This window comes from Rhinolophus sinicus, linkage group LG04 (genome assembly GCF_036562045.2).
Source record: "Rhinolophus sinicus isolate RSC01 linkage group LG04, ASM3656204v1, whole genome shotgun sequence".
Classification (NCBI taxonomy): Eukaryota; Metazoa; Chordata; class Mammalia; order Chiroptera; family Rhinolophidae; genus Rhinolophus; species Rhinolophus sinicus.
This window is the reverse complement of record NC_133754.1, coordinates 134,966,484-134,992,739: the sequence shown is the minus strand read 5'-3', so window position 1 is coordinate 134,992,739 and position 26,256 is coordinate 134,966,484.

Sequence of the window (26,256 nt, the reverse complement as noted above, 5' to 3'; positions counted from 1 at the left end):
CCATTAGCAATATCTATTGTTACCACTGATACCTATATACAGATATCAATAGATATCAAGAATTTAACTTTTTCTCATCAATCTATTGCTACCACTATATCAAAAAACCCATTACTGTTCACATTCATGAGTGTAATAGTCTCTTAACTTACCTTTTTTCTCCCATCCTTATATCCCTATAGTCTTTTTTTTTTCACACAGCAGTGGGAGTGGTCCTTTATAAATATAATTACTTTATCATTAATCAAAATTCTCACCATGTTTCAAATAACTACAAAAGTCCTTACCCTCAGGGATAAGCCCCAGATGATGGGGCTTTGGGTCTTCTCAGACTATATCTTCTAACATTCCTCCTCCCATGCTCACTTTCCTCTAGCCGTAATACCTTAAAGGGAAGTGGGAGGGCATTACATACAAAAACAATCAACAATTAAGATAAAATGGAATCAGTTTAAGGGCAAGGGCTCAAATCCAGTATTTAGTGAAACTTGAGGTGGGGTAGTCAAGAAAGTGATCCTGGAGAAGTTGACATTTGAGTTGTGCTTTAGGAAAGGGTACAATGTTAAAAAGCAGAGATGAGAAGATGAAAGGCACAGATATGGCAGGCAACCTAGAAGGAAATGAGCACCTGTTATGTCCTAGAGACTAGGTAGTGTAAAAAAAAAAAAAAAATGAGTACAGATAAGAAAGACTGTTTATAACTGGGGTATATGTTCTTGGAGTTCTGGGAATTATGAGTGTTCTTAATGCAGATAAACAGTTGGCTGCTACAGTTAAGGGGAGGAAAGCATCATGATCTCTAGTGAGTTCACTAGCTAATGTCAATGCATAGCTATTCTTTCTTCCTTTTCCTTCCGTCTTCCCCCATACCACACTCAGTACTCAATGAAGCACATTAACTTTTAAATGGTTGTATCACTGAATGCATACCTAAAAAGTGACAAGTACAATATAGGCACCGGGATAACAACAATGTTAGGATTAAATTTAAAGAAATAGAACTGCTTTTAATATTCTCAGTCTACTTATTTAGCAGGGTAATAGACTTGAGAAAATCACAGAAATAAAGAATGCATTGGAAAGGAATTATTTGGGGTAAAAGAAAGGCCTCCCAGCACTGCTTGCCATCTGCAAGCACTTGCTCACCAATGATACCCTCCAAACGTCCAAATTATAATTCATTAATTTCTTAGCTATGATCACCTCTCAGCGTTCTTACTTTATAACTATTGTAAATATTTCCTTTATGGAGACCATGAAAATTTTCACCCCAAAAGTGTGTTTTAGGGGCTGGCCCAGTGGCTCAGGCGATTAGACCTCCATGCTCCTAACTCCGAAGGCTGTTGGTTCGATTCCCACATGGGCCAGTGGGCTCTCAACCACAAGGTTGCCAGTTCAATCCCTCGACTCCCGCAAGAGATGATGGGCAGTGCCTCCTGCAACTAAGAGTGAACACGGCACCTTGAGCTGAGCTGCCGCTGAGCTCCCAGATGGCTCAGTTGGTTGGAATGTGTCCTCTCAACCACAAGGTTGCCGGTTCGACTCCTGCAAGCGATGGTGTGCTGTGCCGCCTGAAACTAGAAAACGGCAACTGGACCTGGAGCTGAGCTGCACCCTCCACAACTAAGACTGAAAGGACAACAACTTGAAGCTGAACGGCACCCTGCACAACTAAGATTGAAAGGACAACTTGACTTGGAAAAAAAAAAAGACCTGGAAGTACACACTGTTCCGCAATAAAGTCCTGTTCCCCTTCCCCAATAAAATCTTTATAAAAAAAAAAAAGTGTGTTTTAACAAAGAGAATATTTGAAACAATGGAAATTAATCATATGGTTGTGGATTGCTGGGTCTCAATCATAAAACCAGGAGTACCTGCCATATCCTAAACACACAGGAAGGATGAGGGGTGGTGGTTGGTGTGTTTTCCAAAATTTCAAAAGTGTATACTCAGTTTTTAAGGGATCAGTAGATATTTGCTTGTCTATTATGAGAGTGAAAATCATATCTAGAAGAAACTTAGGAAAATATTATCCAACACATCATACATAGAAGTTAATACTCCTTTTTATTTGGTGCTTCATTCATGCTAGACACCACGCTGAACATTTTATGTGTGCAAGCCTAATTAATCTTTCAACAACTCAGATTATAAAAATGATGCTCAACTATGATGTGCCCTTAAGTACTCCAACTAGAGAATAGCTGACAAGGCGACTGAGCTTGGATCGCAATGGAGTTAATGTGATTCTGGTGTCCTTGTTAGGCCTTCAGTTATTCACAGGAGTCAAGCTTTCACTGCATAAAGGCAGAGAGATAAGAGGGCAGCAGAGAGATAAGAGGGCAAGTTGGAACCCACAATGGTCGGAAGCCCCTTACCTCTATGCTGGGTGGTGAGTGTGAGAAGAACTGGGAGAAGACATGGGGAGCATTGTGGGAAGCCCTGCTGTCATCTGGGGACAGAACAGGGGTAGATTCCCTCAAAGCCAGTCCCATCCCCTGACTCTTCTTTAATGGCAGCATGGGTGAGGGGAGCTTGGCGTGTGCGTAGAGGCTGGGGCACAGCAGAGCAAACGATATTTTTCTTTTTATGAACCTGGAGGAAGATCTTTTAAGGGGTCAAAAGGGATACCTCATACATCATTTAAGGGAAAAACTCCTCGCCATTGACAGCCCTCATCAAATAAATTTTTACAGGTGTTTTTTTGTTTTTTTTTTTCCGAAATTTCAAATTCTTTTTCTTAAGGGGGAGAGGAAGAGGTGCAAATAGTCCTCAGTTTATTCTGCCATCTTATTACAAAATGTCTTTTATCTAATACTTTATGTAGAAGACACTTAATTGCCTATTTACCCTGATTTGGAAATACCAAATTGACATGTGATTGACTATTTGACTCTCCTGGATTTCAAAGAAGCTTTTTCATACAAAGATATGGGATATGAGGGAAAGTATCACAGGTCATATCAGCAACATATACATATATACGTATACTTTCCCCCCACATGTGTGTGTGTGTGTGTGTGTGTGTGTGTGTGTGTGTGTGTATTTTAATTATAGGGGTAGATTTAGAATAATCTCTCTTTAAATTAAAATTCTGGTTTTCTCCCCTCTCTATCCCTGTAGTGTCTTTGTAACTTCATTTGTTTCTGGGTTAGGAAATTGTGGCAAATAGCAGATGGGAGAGAATCTGCCATTTTCCATTGTACCCATAGTGGAGAGTAATGACAGCTGTGCTCTTGGTTCCCAGTGGAAGCTCCTTTGATAAATGTCAATGAAGTGATCTTTTCCTTCCCAGGGAGGAGGTGATATTGTAAACCAGCCACTGTGATCATTAATACTTAACAAGACCTTCTCTTTCTTTACCAAGAGCAACCCTGGGGACCACTCACAAGGGTTTGAAATGGAGAAAGAAATTAACCTTTAGTAGAGAAGCTAGCAAGTCCTTTAGATAATTCATTATGCAGGCTCTAGCCAGAGAAAGAGTCTCTATAATCTCTTTGGCAAACAAGGTAGTTAATTCAATATTTGAGGTGATAACATATCTTCTCACATTTGTAGTTGATTGAACTTACCTCTGTCTCATTGACACCTGGACAGGGATACCAGAGGGTCTCCAAACTGGTTCATATTGACCAGTCTCTATGTATAAGCCAAGTTCAGGGACACTGACTGAGTGATTAGGTATAGTGTTAGGTACCAAGGGAAATGCACAAATGAGTCATGCCTGGCAGGCGTATTCTCTTTCTCCCATGACAGCCTTCATGATAAACAACAATGCTGTAAATGAACTGTCCCTTCCCAGATACTGACATATATGGACCATATGTCCCCATGGAAATATCCAGTAATGTGGAAACAAGTACAAACTTCCCAAAAACTCTTTGTAGATTTAGAGAAGCTTAAATGTTGTCACTGGCAAGTAAGAAAGGAGGAAAGAAAACCAGCAGATATCAAATACCTATCTTGTACTGGGATTTCACACAGGTATCTTATTTGATAAGCATTGTAATCCAATGAGGTGCATATTGTCACGCCCATTTTATAAGTGAAGGAACCGAGAGGGCTTAGGGAGGTGAAATGGCTTGTTAAAAGCTCATGCCTCAGACAATTGGACGTGTTAAGAGTCAGAGGTATTCACAGCCCTGTCATGTCATTGTTTTTTTAACTCAATTTTCAAAAGAATCTATCTAGGTATGAAGAAGAACTTCAAAGATACAGATGTTGGTATGTCTTTAGAGAAGGGTTCACAAGAAGTTGGCTTCTCTCATCTGGGGTAGAAATTTGACTTGATGTACCTAGAAATTAATCCTACTCTACCAAACAAATCTAATTTCTCCTAGTAGGCTCGTTACTTTCAAAAGAAACGTGTATCTTATACAATGACAGATGTAAGACATGAGAGTGTTAGACCTTCCCTAGTTGCTTTTTAAAAAAATTATATTTTTATTACAGTAATACATGTGCCAGATTTCAATGTCAAATAAGGTTACAAGTCTTAAAACAAAATGTGGCAGCCCCTACCCCAGTCCTTTCACTTCTCTCCAGAGGAACCACTTCTAACTCCTACAGCTCTTCAGCCGTTCACCTTCATATTGCTATGTAGGTTTACTGCTCTGTTTTTTATTGTTTTATTTTAGACATTATTGGTTGAAGATGATGCAAATAAAGATTTAGGTCTAACACTTTATACACACACACACACACACACACACACACACACACACTCAGTCATACTTCCACTCCTCCTAGATTTATATCAATTTATTTAGGAGATATATACTATGGACTCAGCACTGTTGTAGGCAATGAGGGGATGCAATAATGGCCAAAATAGACCAAGTTTTTGCCCTTATAGGGATTAATGTCCAATGAGAAAGACAGACCAAAAAAAGATAGATAGATAGATAGATAGATAGATAGATAGATAGATAGATAGATAGATAGATAGATGAGATAGAGATAGAGATACACTATTAGGTAGATAACAGCTATTGGGAGAAAAAGCAGGGTGAGGGGATAGAGAATGGAGGAAGAGGAGTGATGATTTAGATTATTTTGTTTAAATCACAGTTCAGTGTTTACATTATTTTCAGTATGTAGATCTTACACACACCATATGTATTATGATTACATTTTGTTTCTGGTAAAATTTCTGTTTTCCCTGGAATTAATGACTTCTTTGGCAAGGGGATTGGATAGGGTATTGGTCTGCCTGTCTACCACTAAAATACTGGCAGAGTCTCTCCCAGGGTGTAAAATGATTCTGACAAGGGTCAAACAAGGTGAAAACTTACCAGTTCCGTATCCTGCCTCCCGCTGGCTCCATCACTGTCAGTTGGCAGCTCTTCTTCACAATTGTCTTGAGAAATCCCTTTTCCTCTCCCACGTCTCAGATCCCCTCTTACTTGATCCCATGTCTTTTTCTTTCATAGTTTAGACCCTCCTTTTGATGGGACACATCTCCAGCAGTTTCCTGGGGAAAAGTGCGTGGGAGGTACAATGAAAAAAAAAACACACACATTTTGCTTGAAAATATCTTTATTCTACCCTCATACTTGAGTGTAATTTATGTGGGTGGAGTATCTTAAATTGAAAAAAATATTCTCCTTTGGAATGTTGAAGACTTCATTCTTTTATCTTCCAGCTTCCAGTGTTGCAGTTGAGAAAATGTCATCTTCAATTTTTAATCCTTTCTATGCAAACTGTGATTTTTTTTTAATTTTTCCTTTACACGGATCTTTAAGCTAGTTTATCACAGTTCTGCAGTCTTAGAACAGGGTGCCTTGAAGTAGCTATATCTTCATCTGAAACTCAAAATCTGAAGTCTGTGTTCTTTGATTTTTGTAACACTTTCCTTGTCTCATTTAAGATCGTTTTTCCCCTTCCTTTTGTCTGCTTCTCTTTCTAGAATACCTATTAGTCAGCCATTGGACCACCTGAATTGATTCCCTAAATTCCTTCTTGTCTTTCTCCTTTTTCTTTTTTTTCTTCTTGCTTTGTTCTTCTTTTGGGAAATTTCCTCAACTTTACCTTTCAGCTGTTGTGTTGAATTTTCCTCATATTTTAAATAAAAATATTCAGTTTTACCACAAAGTTGAAATATTTTCCAAGTAAACATCTTCTTGTATTTGAATTTTATTTTTTAATTTGTAATATTAAATTTAAATATATTTTTATAGTTGTCTGGTTATTTCTACCTTTAGGATCCTGGTATTGTTCCATATGTGGTATTTTCTCTTACCTTTGTAAGGAATTTTTTTTTTTTTTAAAGTTTTATCTCTGTTTCCTCAAGGTCATCTCTATTTTCCCCTTTGCTGTCATCTTTCTCTTTAGTGTTAATCATGTCTTTCAAATGTCTGGTGATCCTTGGCTGTTTGTTCATATTAAGAGTCAAGAACAGATTTAGCATTTTCCTTTTTTTTCATTGGAAACCATGCAACAGCAGCAAAAAGAATGGAAAATATTGAAAACTCGACTTTGGGTAAAATTAGGAGATAGACTCTAAAATATTTTCAAAGAAAGCCAGAAATAGCTGATTTTGTAAGGGTAAGTAGAAACAAGCTGAGGACAAATTTTAGTGGAAAGAAAACCCACCAAAACAAGTCTCAGAAAAAAAAAAAAAAACAAGTCTCAGAAACTACCCTCACCTCCCACCAAATAAAACCCCCAAAAAAAACATTATTTCCTGATAGTGGGCAGAACAGGCTGAGGGGCCAAAATTATATTCTTTGATCTCCAGAGGGTGTATGTACAGTTTGGGAAGAGCAAGTTGAGACGGAAGACCCCTCTCCTTAACCAATTTTTTAAAGAGAAGCAGAGGATCCAGGGCTACCTGAAGTATCACAGAAAAATCATACTTGAAGAAATAAGACTAAATTTGTAATACCTGAGAAGTTGAGAGCTTTTTGTAAAAATCTGCTAGCCTGGGAAGGCTGACTTTCTTCTTTCACACTCCTGCAAGTGATTGGTCTGGGAAAGCCAACTCATTCAAATATATATATATATATACACACACACACACACACACATATATATATGTATATTATGTGAATATATATCCAATCTAATCATATATATGGCCAAAAATATGTATACACATTTTAAGAGATGTTATCTATGCTCAAGCAGTAGTTCGCTATAATCAGAAGTGTCTGGATACTGATGGTAACCACTTTGAGCACCTCTGTAAGTGCAGAAATCAAACGTGATTTGTATTCATCTTTCGTTATCGGTATATATTGAGTATTACAATTTTAACACACTTTTCCTTTCCTAAAATGTGTATACATTTCTTGGCGCTCTGTGTGTGTGTGTGTGTGTGTGTGTGTGTTCTATCTAAGCACACACAAGATGCTATAGACACACACACACACACACACACACACGAAGAGGGAAAGGAAAGCAAAATTTATTAACAGGTAAGTTATATTTCCTAAAAAATGTTGCCATGAAGAAGCCAAGACTACTAAATATCGTGAACCAATGTGAGAAGGCAATCATTACAATGTCTGTTTTACAGAATCAAACTTTCCTTCAGGTGACTTGTCCCTCAGACTTGACTGAGAGGCAAAGAATGGAAGAAGAAGTGCTTCTGGTCACAGATTTATAGCCATTGTCTCCAATAAGCTTATCAATACAAAAACAAACTGATATTTTGATCTCCATCTATCTGTCTTATGTCTTATTTATTATTTAATTTGGACTCAGGGGGAGCTATTATTTATTGATTCCTTCAAACATCAAAGTATATAATTCAATAAGAACTAGTGTCTACTGTAATAATATTGGTGCAATGATCTAGTGAGTCATAGTCTTACTACTAATGAGAAGAACAAGGCGGAACCCTGGTTAAGTGGTACCACTACTTTGGTTTGCATCCTGATCAACAGAATGAGACACCAAGAACTTATTTGGCCCTCTATCTCCCCTGGGATAAGCAATTTCAATGGGGATAGAGCGGGAGACTGGTAACATCAGCCACCAACATCGTTAGACAGATTGCCAGGCCCAGTAGACTCTTCTACTGTAAAACAAAGGTGGGGTCTAAGGAGACATGGACACTATATACAATTCCTTCTCCCTTTGTTTACTGAACATAAATACATGTGTATCTTTCATTCCATTGATTCCTGTGTGTGGGTTTAGGAAGACAGGAATAAGAATTATTTACTTCTGGATTCCCCCAAAGTCAGTCCAGGAACCAGTATCATAGGAGCAACAAGAAAAATATTTTTGGAAAGAATGTGATATTTAAAGAAAAAAAAGTATCAACGTGGTCTTTGTGGGAAAAATAAGGCTTTTATTTTATTTCGAATTATTTATGGAGGGAGTTTCATAAACACTTTTAGTGTTTATTGTCTGGAAATTTATTAATCCAACTAGACTGTGTTCTTCCCTATCCCAAATTCCACTAACCAAATCAGGAATCTGCTTTCCCAGCTTGACAGTTCTGTTTTTTATAACAAGTAAGATAAAACGGTACTATAATTTATATAGTCCAGACCTATGTGAGGGACCTAGTGTGAGTCAGGATTTCTAAGTCATGAATCAGTTTCTGAATGGGAGCTGGAGGGTCAGACCCTGGACCATTGGTGATGTTGTCGAAGTGAAAATTCTGAAGACCCTCCAATCTTGGTGCATAGTTTCTATCTCCTCTGTACAAATCTAGAGAGAACCATTTCATGGTAGGCTGTGTTAAAAGCGGCTCTGGATACCAAATTTATAACTGATGTCCCCTGAAGTTATCAGGTGTGGGGGTTTACAGTTATCATCCTTTTGTTTAGGTAGATAGGTCATATATTATGTTCTGAAAGATTTTATTTTAGTTGATAGGAGAACTGTTTGTAACAAGTTAAGCAACCCTGATTATGTAACTTTTCTGGGCTGCAGTGAGCTCTTCTACAAAATGAGGGAATTCATAGAGTAGATGTCCATGAGTTTTAGGGTTCAGTTCTCAGCTTCATAGTCTTCATACGTTTTACAAGTCATTGCTCATAATCCCAATGTTTGTCATATTATTAATTCATCAACATGTCAAAGGCAGAGAGAAGCTTCTTTTCAGAGTCTGGCCAGAAGCTTCTACTTGGCCTCCCTTCACAGCTTCCACCACTTGTGTAATTCCATAGCGAAAAATAGGCCCAGAGGTTGCCAGACCCTTGGGATGGGGTGAGCCAGGAAGGTGCTAGGAGTACTCACACAGGGACTAGTACCAAGCACTTCATTGCAAAGGAAAGGGCTGACTAGCTAACTCATCGATGGAGGCATAAGAAAGAGTTGTTGAAGGACAGTAAACAGTGTCAACTGAGCAACAGAGCCCAATTTGGGGAAGAATGGGAACTGAAAGAGAAGAGAGACAGGAGCAAGAAAACAGTGGTTACTAGAGGAGACTCGCTGCCAAGGCCTGCAGGGGTAGCAAGGCTTCCCTGCGTGCACGGTGTTAGTGACAGTTCACTTCAAAGATGAAAAAGCTGCAGTGCATGGCTGTTTCCTTAGGACAGCTGAGGGGAGCGAGATAGCCTGAAACACTCCAGAGGCTGAGAACAGGCAGATCACCCAGAGAAGCAGGTCTGGGTGGAAGCATTGGCCCACATCCCCCCCACACAAGCTGGATGTTCTGCTTTTTCACTGCCCCGTTGCTCACTGTGAGGAATGCTTGACTGTACTGTAACAGGGAAGAGGAAAGCTGTCTATACCTCCATCAGTTGTGCCCTGATGCAGGCTTTCGAAACAGGGTCTGGCAATATGCATGCTCTCTCCATATGTCTTGTCCACGATTCTTTGGCTGAGTCACCCTAAGCCTGTGTTCTGCTCCTTTCTCAGCTTCTTTGGATTATGCCTCGCTTGAACTATGCACCACACTATCTCAGGTACAATCTCTTGGATCAGTTTATATAAAATAGAATTGATGTATTTAATTTTACGTTTTTTATCCTTCTACTAACTATAAATTCCTTTAGTGAGGGAACATTTGTCATGTTTACCACTGAATCCCTAGAACCCAGCACAATGTCTAGCCCATGGCAGGCTGACAACAATTACTTGTTGCATGCAGAAATGCATCAGGCTTCATGCTTTACAATCCTCCCCTTCCTCTTGCCTACTCCAGAATCTGAGAATCCCAACATCATTCCAGCACCTTAGTTCCCTTTTGTCTGGGAAGTGAAATGACAAGGGTCTTTCCCACCCTCTTTTCTAGAGGAAACCTAGTTAAATAAAAATGATTCTAGTACTTTACAAGGCTTCCACACTGGAAAGGCATCATATCCATAACTGGGTTAAACTTTCATAGATAAACACGCAGGCTTTATCAGACCATGAACCACAGGGTTCAGCTAACAATCTCTGAAAGTCTCCCAACAGATAAATTTTTAAAAAGTTAAATATATATATATATATATATATATATATATATATATATATATATATATATATATATATATATCTGGGCTCCACTTCCAGAAACCCTGAATTCATTGGTTTAAGGAAAAGCCACAACATTCCTGTTAGTCCTCAGGTTCTAATTAGCAGTCATGGTGAGAACACTCAGGACTCAGGAGAGATCTGTCTCAGCTGTAGTGTCTGGGCCACTGGGCAACAAGGAGAGAAGTGTGTCTCAGGTGACTCTCCTCGGTCTCCACCATGGCCTAGAGCCCATGAGCACACACCAGACTAACTGGGGCCCAGCCAGGACAAGGCACAGATTCTTTGTTAGACTCAAGATCTATAACCTGAGGCAAGGCTACAACTCTGTGAAAATATATTCGGTCCAACAATCTCTATAACCTCATTACAACCCTGAGGGATAGAAATGGAGGCTTTGAGTCATTTGTCCAATTTATTCTAGTAAGTGGTACAGCTGGAATTACCAGCCAGGTATGTCTGACACCAGAGCCCACGCTCCAGGGTCTTTTATAATAGGAAATGCGAGCCCCATAGAAGTTCAACCATCCTAATATCTTTCTAGAAAACAAACTGGGTGGGCAACAGTATGTGCTGAGTCATAGTTGGGACATCATGCTCCCAGGCCAGTTCCACTGCCCCTGAGTCAGATCTCCCATGAGAAACCATCCCCATTTGGCAATTTTTCTCCTGGGTCTGCTCTCTCCCCTCTTTTGGCCTGAGAGGACCTGCCATGGGAATAAGCTTGGAAGTGCTTGGCTTGAGGGGACTTGGCCAACATTTGTTTTCTTAATGCCCAGCTATAAGCAACAGAGTTTATAGTTGCAGATGAATTTTTCCCCTTATTGCAAATGGCTTTGATTTAATAATAACATTTTCCAAACCATTGGCTCATAATGAGGATTATTGCCTGTGGGTATTTAATACAGGGAAAAAGAAATGGGCCTACTTCACTGTGCAAATGGATGCCACAAACCCTGCAGCTGGAGGGCTGGAGTGACAATTTTACTACAACACTGTCTGGGGTGGTATAACCATGCAGGCAGTTAAAGTCTCTCGTACTTTTGTCTTGCCGGGGCTCAATCAAGTCTCGATGGATAACTTCACTGGGAACTGACTCTCGAAAGCCAAAGTCCACTGTAATCTGGGGCACTAAGCAGCGCCTGAAAAGACTTGGTGAGTTTGTAAACTGAATCAGATGGTTGAGCCAGGGCAAGAATGGGCAATCAAGGGAGCTGTGATGGGTAGGGGGCTGGAGGCAGTGTGGAAATGTAGAGATGGAGGAAAATGAAAGAACTAAATGCCAAATGTGGAACTGGGGATTTTTCTAATGTAATCTCATTTAATCTGTGGTAGATGCTACTATTTTGTCTACTTTTTGAGAAAACTGATCCCCCCCCCCCCCCCCAGATGCAGAGAACTTGTCTCGGGACACAAAGAAGAGGCAGAGCATGAATTCCCAGAAGCTCAGGTGGATCCTGGCTGGTTGCTTATGGGCAGGGCAGCCTCATAGTCCTCTGAGCTTCTGCTCTTCTACATTGTCACCTCCCTTTTCTGAACCCTAAAGTTCTCTTTGCCTTCCTATCTCAAAGCCCAGGGGCCGACTCCTCAGCTGCCTCGTCTAAGGCACCTAGCTAGAATGAGCTTGCAGTCAGTCATTTGTTCCCTGGTGAGAGTTCATCAGCAGTTTTTGTCCTCTGGCAGGACAGCGGGCTAGGCATTCTCTAATTCTGTGTGAGGAGAAGCAGTTCCTCCCTGCACAGGATGGAATAGCAAGGAGGTGTTTGGGAAGCCAAGACACGTTTCCTGGAGTTTCTAAGTAAGAGTCGCAAGCTCCTTAAACCTGATCCAGGTGACAAGCCTTTTCAGGGACTGTGGTGGTGGCATAGTAGTTGGAATTATAGAGGGGTTATGGAATGAGAAGGAGGAAATAAAATCTTGAGGTCCTGGGGCACTTCCTGTTTCCCTATCCAGCCAACGCTGCAGGGGCTCTGCTCCTGCCCCCACCCTTCACCCCTTGCTTCATTGGTGTGACCTTCCTCACCAACACTAAGGTGGCACTTACCTGAGCACTTTGCAACATCAACTCACCTGATCATCCTCTAAACCCTATGAAGTAGCCCTCGTTATTATTACATTGGTTTTGCAGGTGAGGACAACACACTTATCGTACATCACTGGGAATGATGACTTTCCTTGGTTCTTGTCTTCTTGAAAGAAAGAATTTAGTCAATAGACAGGATGTGGACTGTCCCAGAACCTCTGTGGGAGGACAGTTCAAGTGAGCTGCTTACAGTGTCTCTCCTTGTCCCATTCAAAGGCAAATAGATATTGAGAAGAGGGGTCAAGGGGATATACAAATGAAGGCATCCTTTAGATCTAAGACTGAAAATCATTCTGTTTCTGCGGGTATCACCCCAAGAATTTTACATACACACTACAGGGTGTAGGGGTATTTCTGCCTCATTAATGAGTCTTAGATCTTGGACCAATATACATTCCCCTGAACTTTTCTTCACTGGGAGGATCGGGGTGTTGCACGGAGATGAGCAGGATTTTAATAGGCCATATTTAAGAAATTTGTTAATAAGGGGTCATAGCCCGGCCTCTGCTTCAGGCTTCAGTGGGTATTGTCACTGATGGGGGTAGTGAGAGGGATCCTTAAGTTGAAATTTAATTGGAAAGGCATTTTTAGCTCATCTTGGAATTTCTGTTGCCCAGATTTCTGGGTTCACTAAATCTAGCCATTTGGATTCCACCGAGATAAGGGTCTCTCCTTCAGAAAGTAATGCAAGTATATTAGGGAAGAGATTTCCAAATATTAGATGTCTAAATATTAGATGTGTACCTACCTTCTGGAGAACATCTCTGCCCAGTAAGGGGCTGGGACATTCTGGCATAACGAGGAAGGGGTGTAAGAATAGAGTTTCCCCCCATGAACAACATAGGGGTGAGGTAAACCTCCGGGTCATGGGCTGTCCTTTCACCCTGACTATTTGGCAGGTGTTAGGAGAGAGAGTGCCAGAGAAAGAATTCTGCACAGAATAGGCAGCTCCTGTATCATGTAAGAAATTTGTGGTCCTACCGCCCAAGTCCAAGGTTGCCCTGGACTTGATGATGATGCTCGTTTTGGGAGCCAGAGAGTGTCGGGCCTCTTCAGTTCAAGGTCAGGATGGGTTGAGGTGTCCAACTGGGGGCCCTTTGGCTCTCCAGGCAGTCTTTTGCACAATGACCAAACTCATTGTATTTGGGGCACGGTGTCAGTGGCTTCTTCTCTGGGCATTCACATTTCCAATGTCAAGTCTTTCCACAGTTGTATCTTCCTGGGATTTTATTCCCTGGGTGACCTGGAGTTGGCTATTGGAACTATAGAGCAGCCAATAATTGAGCCTGTCTCTTAATCTTTTGCCTTTGTTTCTCCCACGCCCTTTCCCTGGCCTTTTACTCCTCCTCCCAGTCCCGATTATAAAAGACCAATGTGGCTATATTAAAAAGTTTCCCCAGCTGGGAATTCGGTCCTAATGCTAGTTTCTTCCTCCTGATATCTGGGACAGATTGGGTAATGAACTAGTCCTGAACATTAGCTCCTGTCTGGAAAGTTGGGGGTCTATGTTTATGTATTTAATGAGGGCTTCCCAAAGTTGCTCAAGAAAGGCAGTGGGGTTCTCAGAGGGGCCTTGATCTATGGTGGCTAATTTATTGTAGTTAGTTGGCTTAATCTTGCTTTGTTTTGTATCCTCAGTTAAACATATGACCAAGTGATTTCATTGCCAGGTGCCCTCCAAGATGTTATAGTACCAGTTGGGATTAGTGGTGGGTATGGCAGTAGCCCCAAATGGATAATTGGGGTCTGTCATGTAGCGGCCGTTTGCATCGTGAGTGGCAGTCTCCATGATCATCTCCCTTTCTGCTTTGGAGAGAGTCTGTCCTATGATGACATGAACATCTTTCCAAGTAAGATGAAAAGTAAGGGTAAGACTCCAAAATCCATCAGTATACTTCTCAGGGTCATCTGAGTAGCTCCCCAGGTGTGCCTTTATCTGAAGAAGGGCCTGCATTGAAATGGGACTCCGCACCCTCTGAAGGTTGCCCACTAGGCCCCGCTGACTTCTTGGAGAGGGCAAGTCCTTAGGGCTGGCAGGAGCCCCAGGTATGTAGGTAAAGGCCCCAGTGGAGTAAAATAAAGACAGCTGGGAAGGGCTGATTCCTCCAGTCCCTTAGAAAGAGGAGGTTGGAGGGTATCTGCAGGGCTATCCCCACGATTAGGTTCTCTGGATGGACAAGATACCAGAGCCAAGACAGAGGGGTCTATTTTACAAAAGCAACAGAGATCTGAATAATCTCTGAGGGCCATAAAGACCTGGATATGGGGTACCTCAGTCCATTTTCCCATTCTGCGACAAAAGAAGTCTATCTGTAGAATAGTGTTGTAATTTACACTGCTGTTTTCCAGCCAGCTTTCTCCATCATCTAACTTGTATTGGGACCAGGCCATGTTACAGAAGAACATGAGCCTCTTCTTCTTCAGTGTCTGAGGGCCAAGTTGGTTCCAGTTGGACAGGATGCATCTGAGAGAATTCTGAGGGATGGAGATTTGGCTACCCACCTGGGAGGAAAACAAGGACAGTGTAGGGCTAGGGCATCCCTTTTGGAACCTTGTCCCTTGTAGTTCACCTGGAGGAGAAGTGTCCCTCTCCCCTTGGTGCTACAGATTCTATCTGCACCTTACCACGTGCCCCTTCCCTGTCCTTCAGGCAACAGCCTTATGTATCCCTTACTGCAGCCTTCTGGGATTGGGACATCAGTCCCTCTTTCAGCTTGGATGCCTCCTACCTCTTCCTCTCCCTCCTCTTGCCCCTCTTGAACGTTTCTGTCTGACTATGTATGGCCATAGCCCTTTCACAAAGCAGTCACAACTTGGGATCCAGGGACTAGACCTGTATCTTCTAGCCAGCTAGAAATCTTCCCATCTTTAATCATCTGCCCATATTGCCATCAGCATTTAGTCTAGTAATGCCCTTATTCTTAATCCCTGATGAATTTACCTGAATATCTCCCAGTAATCTTTGAGGAGGAAATATAAAGCCCTTTCCTTGCCATTAAAAAATGTTATGGCCCAGTTCCAAGACCAGACAAGAGCCGTGAACTCCAGGTCTAAGTGATCCCTAGGGTTATGGCAAAGCAAACAATATCTTAAAAGGCAGAAACCAATTTCCAAGGAGTCCGACCCTGGATTAAGATGTAGGAGTCATCTTCAGTTGGGGGAGAAAGAGGTCCAAAATGAAAACATCCGACAAATGCAGCAGCTAGAATAGCCAATAGGACAGTTAAGATGGGCTTGCCGGAGACATAGTTCCATGCCTTCTGGGCCCCAGAGATGATAAAGAGGTTCACGGAAGTAGAGGGTACTGGGACACATGAGTAGAAGAAGACAACTTTTCCTTTTTGGTTGGGAGAAAGCTGTAGAGAAGCAAGATGGGCACAAAGGGCTTTAAACTCGTCACCCATCTTAATTCTGAGAGAGAAAAGAGAGAGAGAGAAAGGGTGAGGGAGGCGGAGAGAGAGAGACAGAGACAGAGAGAGAGAGAGAGAGAGAGAGAGAGAGAGAGAGAGAGAGAGAGAGAGAGAGAGAGAGAGGGAGGGAGAGGGAGAGGAGAGGAGAGGAGAGGAGAGGAGAGGAGAGGAGAGGAGAGGGAGAGCATGCTCCAAGAGAGATTATATTAACTGTATATTGGGACATCGCTGGGTGGGGGCTGTTTAGGAGTGCTTACAGAACAACTGTACCTTGACGCATGGACGTTTTCTTCTGGCCAGCAGTGCACAGCCCCCAATCTACCTGGGTCTGTGACCAGCTTGTCCTATTACGGTGTCTTCAAACAGCAGGCATTCTAATAGCTCTTAATTGCCAGTCCCGTGCCTATCATGCAGCAAAAGTCTACCCGGAGTGACAAGAGCAGGAGGAGGAAAGGCAGGCCACAGGATACTTTAGAGGTGAAGGAACTGAGCAACAAACTATTGTCTAGGTACTGCTGCAGGGAAAGGACTTGGGTGCTTGTGAACCAGTGCCTAACAGATGTGTCGTTTTTGTCTTGTGCCTGGTGGGACCTAAGTCTAGTGTCCCGGACTGCAATCAGGTTATCCTTTCATGGGAGACTTCTTTTAAGGTGGTGGACTCTCTAAAGGCTTTTAATTGTCTATCCTGCACCCAGTAAGATGTGCAGCTGGTAGTGGCTATTAGAAGACGTTAGAAAAATAGGAAATGATAAGGTACCTTGAATCCAGGTGATCTGAGTCACAGCACCAGAAAATGTCACCAGGGACAATGATTTTCCTCAGTTCTTGATTTCTTTGAAGAAAGAATTCAGTCAAGAGACAGGAGTCAAGCAAGCAGCAGACAGCAAAGTTTATTTGCAAAGCAAGTATACTCTGAGCTGGAGCGGGCTGACCTGAGGGTGGGTAGCAGCCCAACATCTTTGGGACCCTAGCCTTATTTCCTATAGATTGGATTATCCCCCCCCTCCCCTTTTCCTATTTTTCTCCTCGTTCTGCGCCTCTCCTTTATCCTAGTGTGTTTGCACTAGCCCGTCTTTGTTCTGGCTACTTGTTTCAGTGGGGTTGTAACAGGATATTAATGACATCACAGGGTTACCTTGGGGCCCTCCTAGATCCTCATTTTCCTGCTCACATCTACCTTCTTACCTACTGTATCATACTCACCTGATCCTCATCTCAACCCTATCAGGTAGCCCGCCTTATTTTCAGATCCATTTTGCAGATATGGACATCCATCACATTTTATATACATCAATTTACCTGATTCTCGTCCCAACCCTTTAAATTAGCCTGCATTTTGCAGGTGAGAACATCGAGGTAGGCAGAGACTAAGGGACTTGCCTACAGGTTATCCCAGTAGTAGATCTGGGGTCCTGAACAGGCAGCATGACTACTGAATGGAACCCTCCCCGGGATGATAACACCACCTCACATGATAGGTGAGTTTTCTGAAGTGGAGGAATCCTGACATTTTACAATGCTTTTCAGTTCTCAGTATTTTCCCAGTGTTCTGCTCAAACTGCATCTTTCACCCCCAACCCCTCATTTTCTGTCATCTTCACACACAGATACTTTGTCCCAGATTGTTCCTGTCTCTGGATTTCAGCAGTCTAAGGGTTCTAACCTATTGGTGGTTTTGAAATAGCATTTTCTATTTGGAAAGGAAAATTAAAAGGGGCCAAAATGTCACCTTAAAAAGATTATAAACATCTTTTGCGCTTGGTCACCAGTAACTGAGAGTAAAGTCTGTACAATCTATAGTTGGCAACATGCTGGAATTTTCTTTTCTTTTTTTTTTCTCTTTATCCCCTCTATATTCAATTTTGTAGATGTTTTGGATAGTATCCTTTTTATTTATAGTGCTAATACCACCCTTCCAAGTACAAAATTTTACAAAGTCTGTGCAATGACCTAGCACACTCCCAGGGCCCTAACTTTCTAACTTAGAGCCCTAGCAGGAGTGCTGCCTAGGTGTGGGGACAGAGTCCCAGAGAGCAGTTTCCAGGCTCTCAGTCTCACATGGAAAGGTGCTAGCTCAGTTATTAGATGGCCGTCAGCTGTAATCAGATAGCCATCCACTGTGGCTGGGTGGCCATCAGTTGTTACTGGTTAGCCATTAGCCACTAACGTGACTGCCGTGGCTACGCTAGGTTGTTGGTTGGTTGACAGAGAAGCAGTCAGTGGATTGCAGTTAGCAAGGGGTGGGTCGGTTGGTTGGCAAAAAAAGCAAATGGCAGGTTGCGGATCGTGTGGCTCCTGCTTCCTGTGTCTCGAATCCAGCCGCCAGTGAGAATATAGTGGTATGAGTCCCCTATCTATGGCTCCGAGGGTATTCCGTTTTCGCCTCACCATATCCTGCGTTCTTGTGCGGGGAGCGGGACCAGAGACCCTGCATGACACTAGGTAATTCAGGCTGAGGTTGGGACAGAATTCTTGTCCAGGTGGCCAGAAGTGTGAAGAGCCAGAGGGAAAAGATCATGTATGCTCTGGGAGTGCTGAGGACTCATAAGCCAAGGCAAAGCCATCATCCAGTTCAGGAGAAGGAAGGGAGGTAGTCTAGAACTGAGAAAAGAAGGCAAAGAAACTGCTACATGCTTGCATAGAACAATATGTGGAAAGCGTGGGTGGGGAGGATCCAGAACAATCACCTTACTTGGAATATGAAACTCTTTTTTTGTGTGTGTTAGTCTTGAGGTGTGTGTGTATACACATGTGTGCACACACACGTGTGCCAGTGTAGAGGCATTGGTTTCGGATGAACACTAACTACCTTAAGTCCAGCTTCAGACCAAAAAAAAAAGGTGACAAGATCAAGCTTTTCAGAACTATGTCAGCAACTGGATGGAGAATGGCCTCTACTGCTCACAGCAGAGTCAGAAAGAGCGAAGTCTATAGGCCAGAGGTACCACTTCCCAGCCTTGCTGAGGAATTTTTACTGTCAGTGTAAAATTTCCATCCCCCAGGGTCCTCACTTTCAGTGCTCAGGGATAAATGTTGTAATTGCTGCAAATAGAGAAAGACAGACTTACTTTCCCCTTTGGGGAAGACTGAGTACAACCCCCCAGGAGGCCTCGGGGGTCTAAGGCTCACAGGAAAATGAGTGCACAGAGCTCTTCAGTACTAACAGCAAAATGGGGAAGGAGTTTAGCACACAATTACTCAAATGTCCCAAAGGCCGGAGAGGTCTGGAAAAACAAGGGATACATGTCAAAATCTTAGTCTTGACCTTCAAATCTCTTCCCAAATCTTATTGTCTTCTATCTTCGAAACTCCCCTTTATCTATCACATTCTCATATTGCATTAAATTGTCTGTATTGATGGCTAATGATTGCAGTTTGCCCCCATTTTCTCTTATTTTGCCATGATTGTCTCTTGCTCATGCCCCCTTAATCTTCTTCATGTAACCTAGATGTCAGCTGGGGCCGTTTCTCTCAAACACTTCTAGACTTGCTTGATTCAGTTTCAGGATGTGAAGAATTCAAAGCCCTCCCCAAATGTCTGCTGCGTCCCTAGGCCAGTGCACTGTGGCCTGTTGAAGAACATGCGTGACCAAGTATCAAGGGCATCTCCTTTCTTACCAGGACCTAAATTAGTTGGCTCTTTTCTTAAAAGTGTGAACAAATGTTTTAGATCTCTGAGACAGACTCCATCAAAGGATTTTTCCAATAGTTTCTTTTATTTTTAACTCAAGAGAATTTCGGTTAATAAAGCATTTCCCATCCTGATTTCTCAGGCCTCTGCTAGGGAGATTTCTGTCTTTGTTTCAAATATACAAACAGCAGAGGCTTATCTCTTTTATATTAGGAGAATCAGACAAAAAGATTTCAGTGACAGCAAAGCCATGAGCTTCCTAGGAATGAGGTGAGCACCTCTATTTTTAAGTCAAGATGATTGACAGGAATGCATCCAGTGACAATTCTTCCTTGCTATCTGGGTCTTTGAGGCATGGACTTTGTATTTTCTAAGAGAAATATTACAAAATGGTAAACATGAATAATATTTCAACGACAGAGAAAATATTTAAAATGTTTGTGGAATATCTCACGGTTTTTCTTATTTTCCTTTGTTGTAAAGTACACAAATTATTGCACTGTTCAGTGCTTCAAGAACATTAACAGTGATTTATCAAGTCCATCATTTTTTTCAGATTAAGGAAGGGTTTTCCTATGGCTGAGGTTCAAGGTTCTTGGCTTTTTAGGCAAGATTTGTTCAGGCCCTTGGCTTCTCTAGCTTTGGCTCTGTCTCCGTACATGTTAACTCTAATTGCTTCATTTTCAAACTGGGGTGAGCGATTTTGACCATCCAACAATTTCCATAGGAGTTTTCTCACAGTAGAGAGTGAAAGACCATGTTCTCTAACCACCTTTCCTTTGCTCCTCTCCTTTATTCCTTACTTTTCTTTCTATATGGATTGCTATCTGGGAATTCTCAATTATTTCCTGTTTATTAGGCAAAGTAGTTGCCTTTTTCCCAGTACCTACCCTAAACTCTAATACCTAATCCCTCCAGATCTCCAGCAGAAACAAGAGTTCTTTCTTACTGCTACCCACCCTCCTTAGAGGACAATCAGGGTTAGAACTAGAAACATTTGTCTCTTATAGTAATATTGCTCCTGTATATTTCAACTTCTTGCTCTTTTACTTGAGTTTTGAAAGTCATCTAGTTGATCTTCAGGACCTAGAATCAGCTGTGGACTCTGCCAGGAGGATTTGGTGGCTGCAGAATTTTCCCTGGTTCAGGCTCAGGGTCTTGTTATAACCACATGGATACTAGCTACCAAGCGGTAGCAATGGTGCCGTTTTTGTCACGATGTTACTGCTTCCTGGATAGACCTAGAAGCCCATGTTGTCTCTGGAGCAGCAACTTTTCTTAATTGAGAAAAATAAGTTTCTCAGTGCTTATCTGACACAGCTGGATGCAAGAAGGTGCTAATGGACCAGCAACTGCCTCCAATACATTTTAATGAAACCACTCCCAAGAAGCTGTGTGCAACTGAGATAAGAATATGAAAGAAGTTTGGAAGCTGAAAGGAAGTGAGAGAGACAACAAAAGGGGTCTTTGTGTAGGTCTTGGGGAGAAATGAAGATAGGCTTTGATGGGCAGGTGTCTTTCAAAACTTTCCACTGCCTTCCACCCTGAGCTTGCTTTTCCTTCTCTATTTTACAGGCTTTCTGCAGAAGTGAAAATTACAATTTAGTTGTGCAGACAGTGGAGAGTATCTGCCTGTTTTAAGCATGAAATCAACATATATTGAGCTGTTCTTTGGGCAAGGTGCTGTGCCGGACACTGTTACTTGTACAGGATGAATAAGCTCACCCCTGACCTATAGGAGCTTACAGTCTGGACAGAAAGACAAACTATAATATAAGACATTGAAGTAGATAGGAAAGTAGATACTACAGTAATACACAGAAGGGAATCATTCTTACCAAGGGAATCATGGAAACTTAACAGAAGTGATTGTTCAGCTGAGTCTTAAAAAGTAAGTATATTTCAAAAAAGTTTGCAGGGGTGAGAAGGACATTCTAAAGAGAAGGAATTGTGGAAATATGAAAGGGAGCAGCATTTTTGGAAGGGCTGAGATGTTGGAAATGGAGAAACATAGGGTGTGCAGAAGGATCTTAGGAGATAAGTTTGAAAAGGTATTTTGGAATTTGATTAAGGCCTACGGAGTTTAGGCTTTTTCCTTTGAGTAATGGGAGAGTCAGGCAAGGTGTTTGTGCTGTACATGATAAGAACTGTGTTACAAGAAATCATACTGGCAACACTGTGGACGCAAGGGGATTGTACCAGAGGCAGAGAGAGCAGAAGCTATTTATTTTATTCCGCAAGTAAGAAATATAAAGAGAATGCAAGAGTTAATGAGGACCTGAGCTGAAATTGTGGTTCTGGTGGTGAAAAGGCAGGAGACAATTGAAAGCATAGTGTTGTAATAAACCGATTGGGCTCAAGAATGTGGTGCAATATAGAAGCTAAAAGAGGACCCTTGCACTCCATAGAAAAGTCTTTAGTACTGGGAGAACGGAGACTGGCTTCCCTTAGACTGATGGCCCTGTGCTAAAAGCTAAGATCTTTGGATGCTGTGTCTCTCACATCTGAGCCTGACAATTATCTTACAGCTACTTTCAGTTCTTAGATCCATGTCTAGCTCATCAGTGCCTCTTGTCCTCATTGTTCACCCAAATGTTCCATAGTCTTTACCAGGGCTAAAGGAGCACCGTTAGAGGAAGAAGTCACCAGAACTTCCTTTCTAACACTGAGATCCTTCAGACTGTCAGTTAAATGATCACATATGTCCAGTGTTTTACATGATACAAAAGCAATTTCACACAACTCACACAGAAATGGAAGGAGTACAGAGGAAGGAGAGGGGAGATGGGGGGGCAGTAAGAAAGATACAGGGCTCTCTTTCTTAATGGCTAGTGCTGGTAGGCAAGAGGAAATATCCAATTTGGACCATCAGCCAAGCCTAAAATATCCTCCTGCCCAGCACCTGGCCTCCTTGGCTCTTTTCAACTGTTATTGGGAATTTTGAAAGCACAATTTGGCTGGTATGTTCTATGGAAATCTCTGCCTGGGGTCAGGTCCCAGCCATCAACACTGGCTGGAGTGGAATGTGGAAGGATAATACCCACAGTGGAAAATACCAGCAGAAATTTGTATAACATTTTTTTTTTTTTTTTTTAAGAATAAGTAAAAGGAAGAAATCATATCTTCGTGGACTCAGCCCACACAGCACATAAGTAGCTGGAGAAAGATCATCATTGGAAAGGCTTGGATATTATTTGAATTTTGATTTTTAATTTAGATGGATCTGAGAGAAACTAAAGTATGCTGGGATGCAGAATCACACACCATCTTAAAAACTATAGTTAGGGTGATTATCTGATATAGGGTCCTGCTGAGAAGGACATCATACCACAGGGTTGGTTTACCAGAAAATTCTCTTTATTGAGTAAAATATTCTTACTCCCCACTTTCCAAGTTCTCCTCTAGGCATCACATCTCTAGGTGAGTCTCATTCTCAAATTTATTGTGCCTAAGAATCACCTGGATTATATATTCTGACTCAGTTGGTCTGGACTGGGGTTCGGAAATCTGCCCTTTTAACAAGCATGTCTGGTGAACCTGTACCCTTTGTGCAGCTCATTGGCCTCTATTTGACAGCTGATTGTGGTTCTGCTCCGAGCTCCTCTTCTCTTCCCTCATTTCTTTACCTGAGCTAGAGGACAGGGAGTCTGGATAGGGCATGATCTTTCCTGAAGCTAGAAATCACACCTCCAAATATATAGGCACATGTTCAAGCTATCTGAATCCCATATTCACTTGAAGCAGGGAGTAAGATGAGAAGGCCAAAGACTGCACGTTTCAAATAAGGGTGCTCATCATTTCTCCTGGGGGAATAGGTTCCCCTTGGAAAAAGAAATTACAAATTACTAATAGTTCATATGGTAGAAAATTGCAAATTCCAGGCAAACTAAATACGTTCTTCCATTTCTAAAGTTTGCAATTGATTATAATGTAGGAGGGAGCAGTATTAATGGGCAGCTATCAGGTAGAGCAGTGATGTTAAATTACATAATCAATTTAATGTTCTGGGTCAGTTAACAAAGAAATCTGTTCTCTCACTGCCACAAATTTAGAGCTTTCAATATCCCATTCACAAGTCTTTCTTTTTTTTCCCTTAACTTCTGGGAAAGACTTGGTGTATCAAATTCTTCCATAAACATCTGTAACAGCTGTATAAGGGATCCCAGACTCCCTGACCTTTCTCCTTTTGCAGTCTGAGGGTGGAAATGAGAACATAATCACCCATGATGAGCTGGCTGAGCAAAGTTGGGCCAAGCCATCAAATGCAGCTGTTGACTTTCCACAGGATTGATGTCTCTTGCCTCCCAGTACACTTTAGGAGGGAGGCGTGCAGGATATTTAGTCATATGTTCTGTGTGTGTGTGTGTGTGTGTGTGTGTGTGTGTGTGAATGTATGCATGTGTGTACGAGTGTACATATTCACATACACGTGCATCGAAAGTGGCTGGGGCAATAGAGACAGAGAAATTTAAAGTAGGCATTACTTAGCTCTAGAGCTAAAGTTTTCCATTGGAAAGTCTTCTGGGTCATTTGATCTAGACAGTGTTCAAATGCCATGTTCCTTCTCATGTTGCAATAGCACATAGGCTTTCTCTTGTGTGCCAGCTGCTTCATAAGTAGTTATCTGAGGCCCTGTGTTAAAAAGGATTCTGAGAATGAATCAGGCCTAGCCAGAAAGACTAATTAATGGTGCACTCTCTCACTTCAGAGTAGACTTTGGGGGTGCACTTTTTAACCTCAGGAAAGGCTCTTCCTATGTGCCTCAGGCAAATGCCATGATTTAAGGATGGAAACTGGATAATCTGAAGCCTTTGAGATGTGGTGTGCTCTCTGGTTTCCATGTTCAGAATAGCTAGATATTACTCAGCACATGTATTCATCAATTGTTGAGTGACCACCAACCATGAGGCCTTGTGCTATGGCTGGGATGACAGTAGAAAATGGGATAGCAGGAACTGAGAACTGAGCCATAACTGAAAGTAGACTGACAACCAGTGAGGTCAAGTCAGGTTCCTGATTGGTATTGAGGAACGAAATTCAAACACCTGAGTAAGTAAATAGTGGAAAAATAATCGACCGATTCTTAAATACACCATTGTTTAGTGGAAGTTTAAATGTATACTCATTAATATTTGCAAAGATAAATGAAAGTACTGTTTCCCCAAAAATAAGACCTAGCCAGACAATCAGCTCTAATGAGTCTTTTGGAGCAAAAATTAACGTAAGACCGGGTCTTATATAAGATCCGGTCTTATAGTAAAATAAGACCCAGTATTTATTTTATTATGTTATATTACATTATATTATATTATATTATATTATATTATATTATATTATATTATACCCAGTCTTATAGTAAAATAAGAATGGGTCTTATATTAATTTTTGCTCCAAAAGATGCATTAGAGCTGATTATCTGGCTAGGTCTTATTTTCTAGGAAACATGGTACTTGAAATGGACCAAAAGTGGCCATGGCTGTGATACCCTGAGACATCCTGTCCAGTTCAAGCTCAGGATCAATAATGTGGTGAACTTGAAAGACCTTAACCATCGCCATTCATCATTTTGGAAGGCATAGGGGCAGAAAAATCCATTTGGTGCATTGACCACATTTTCAATTCTGAAAGTTTTCCAAATGAAACAAGCTATAGTAGGATCAACAGGGAGAATGGTATAATGATATTACATTTAGCAGTTGGGGGCAAAAATCAAGCGTTTTCGTAAGAATAAAGGCTTCTGGAAAAGGATTTGTTCCTACAATATGTTTGTTTGTTCAGGATCAAATCCATGGCCGTATTGTTGGTGGAGAGTCAAAGGAGTGGCCCTATGGTTTTCTCAGACCTTCTGATACTGCAGGCAATATTGATTATTTCCTTACACAGGTTTTCTGCTTTCAAAGTTAGGAAAAATAGAAAAACCAAAGCCACTTCCCTCTACTCTTCACCATAAGCTGGTATCTACTCAAGGAATAGTCCTAATTGAATATTGGCTGAATCTCATAGAATTAATTATTGAATTCTGCTGCTAGAACAGTTATTTAGCTTTTTCTTAAACCATCTCCTGCTTTTTATTTTCTTTCAGTTTTCCCCTCCTCTGCATTATCTATGCTTCAGTTCTTTTCTACTGATGCATATTTTAAAGAAGACTATGTTTTGTTTTGGAGGCTTAAGTGCTTGACAGCGGTTCTCTAGTCATAGAGTTCATTGCCATAGGAATAACTGCTATATATCAACTATCTCTGCACATCAGGTGCTGTGCTAGGCAGGGTAAAATAAAAGTCTGTAACCTCATCGGGGTCAGATTTTTTTTTTGCATAATTTAATTCACAATGTCCTCTGGAAGGAAAATAGCCAATAAAATGCTTAAACAGTGTTCTGATATACTTTAAGGGTAACTCCTTCCTCACCCACATGGTTGCAAGTCAAGAATCATGACTTCTAACTGAACATTGTTGTCCCCTTGCATCTAACTTAACTTGTATAACTATTCTCTTTTCAGATAATATGTTGCAATATAAGAGAATATTCGAATTGTCCTCAGAGGAATCTATTATATTTTCCATTGCGTGCAAGAGTGAAATAAAACATGCCTCATAATTAATTGTCTGAATTAGCCACAGATGTGTTGTATACATTCTCTTTAATCTTCACAATTGTCATTTTGATTGTTCTTTTATCCCATTTTACTAAAGAAAAAAGGAAGACCTGGAAAA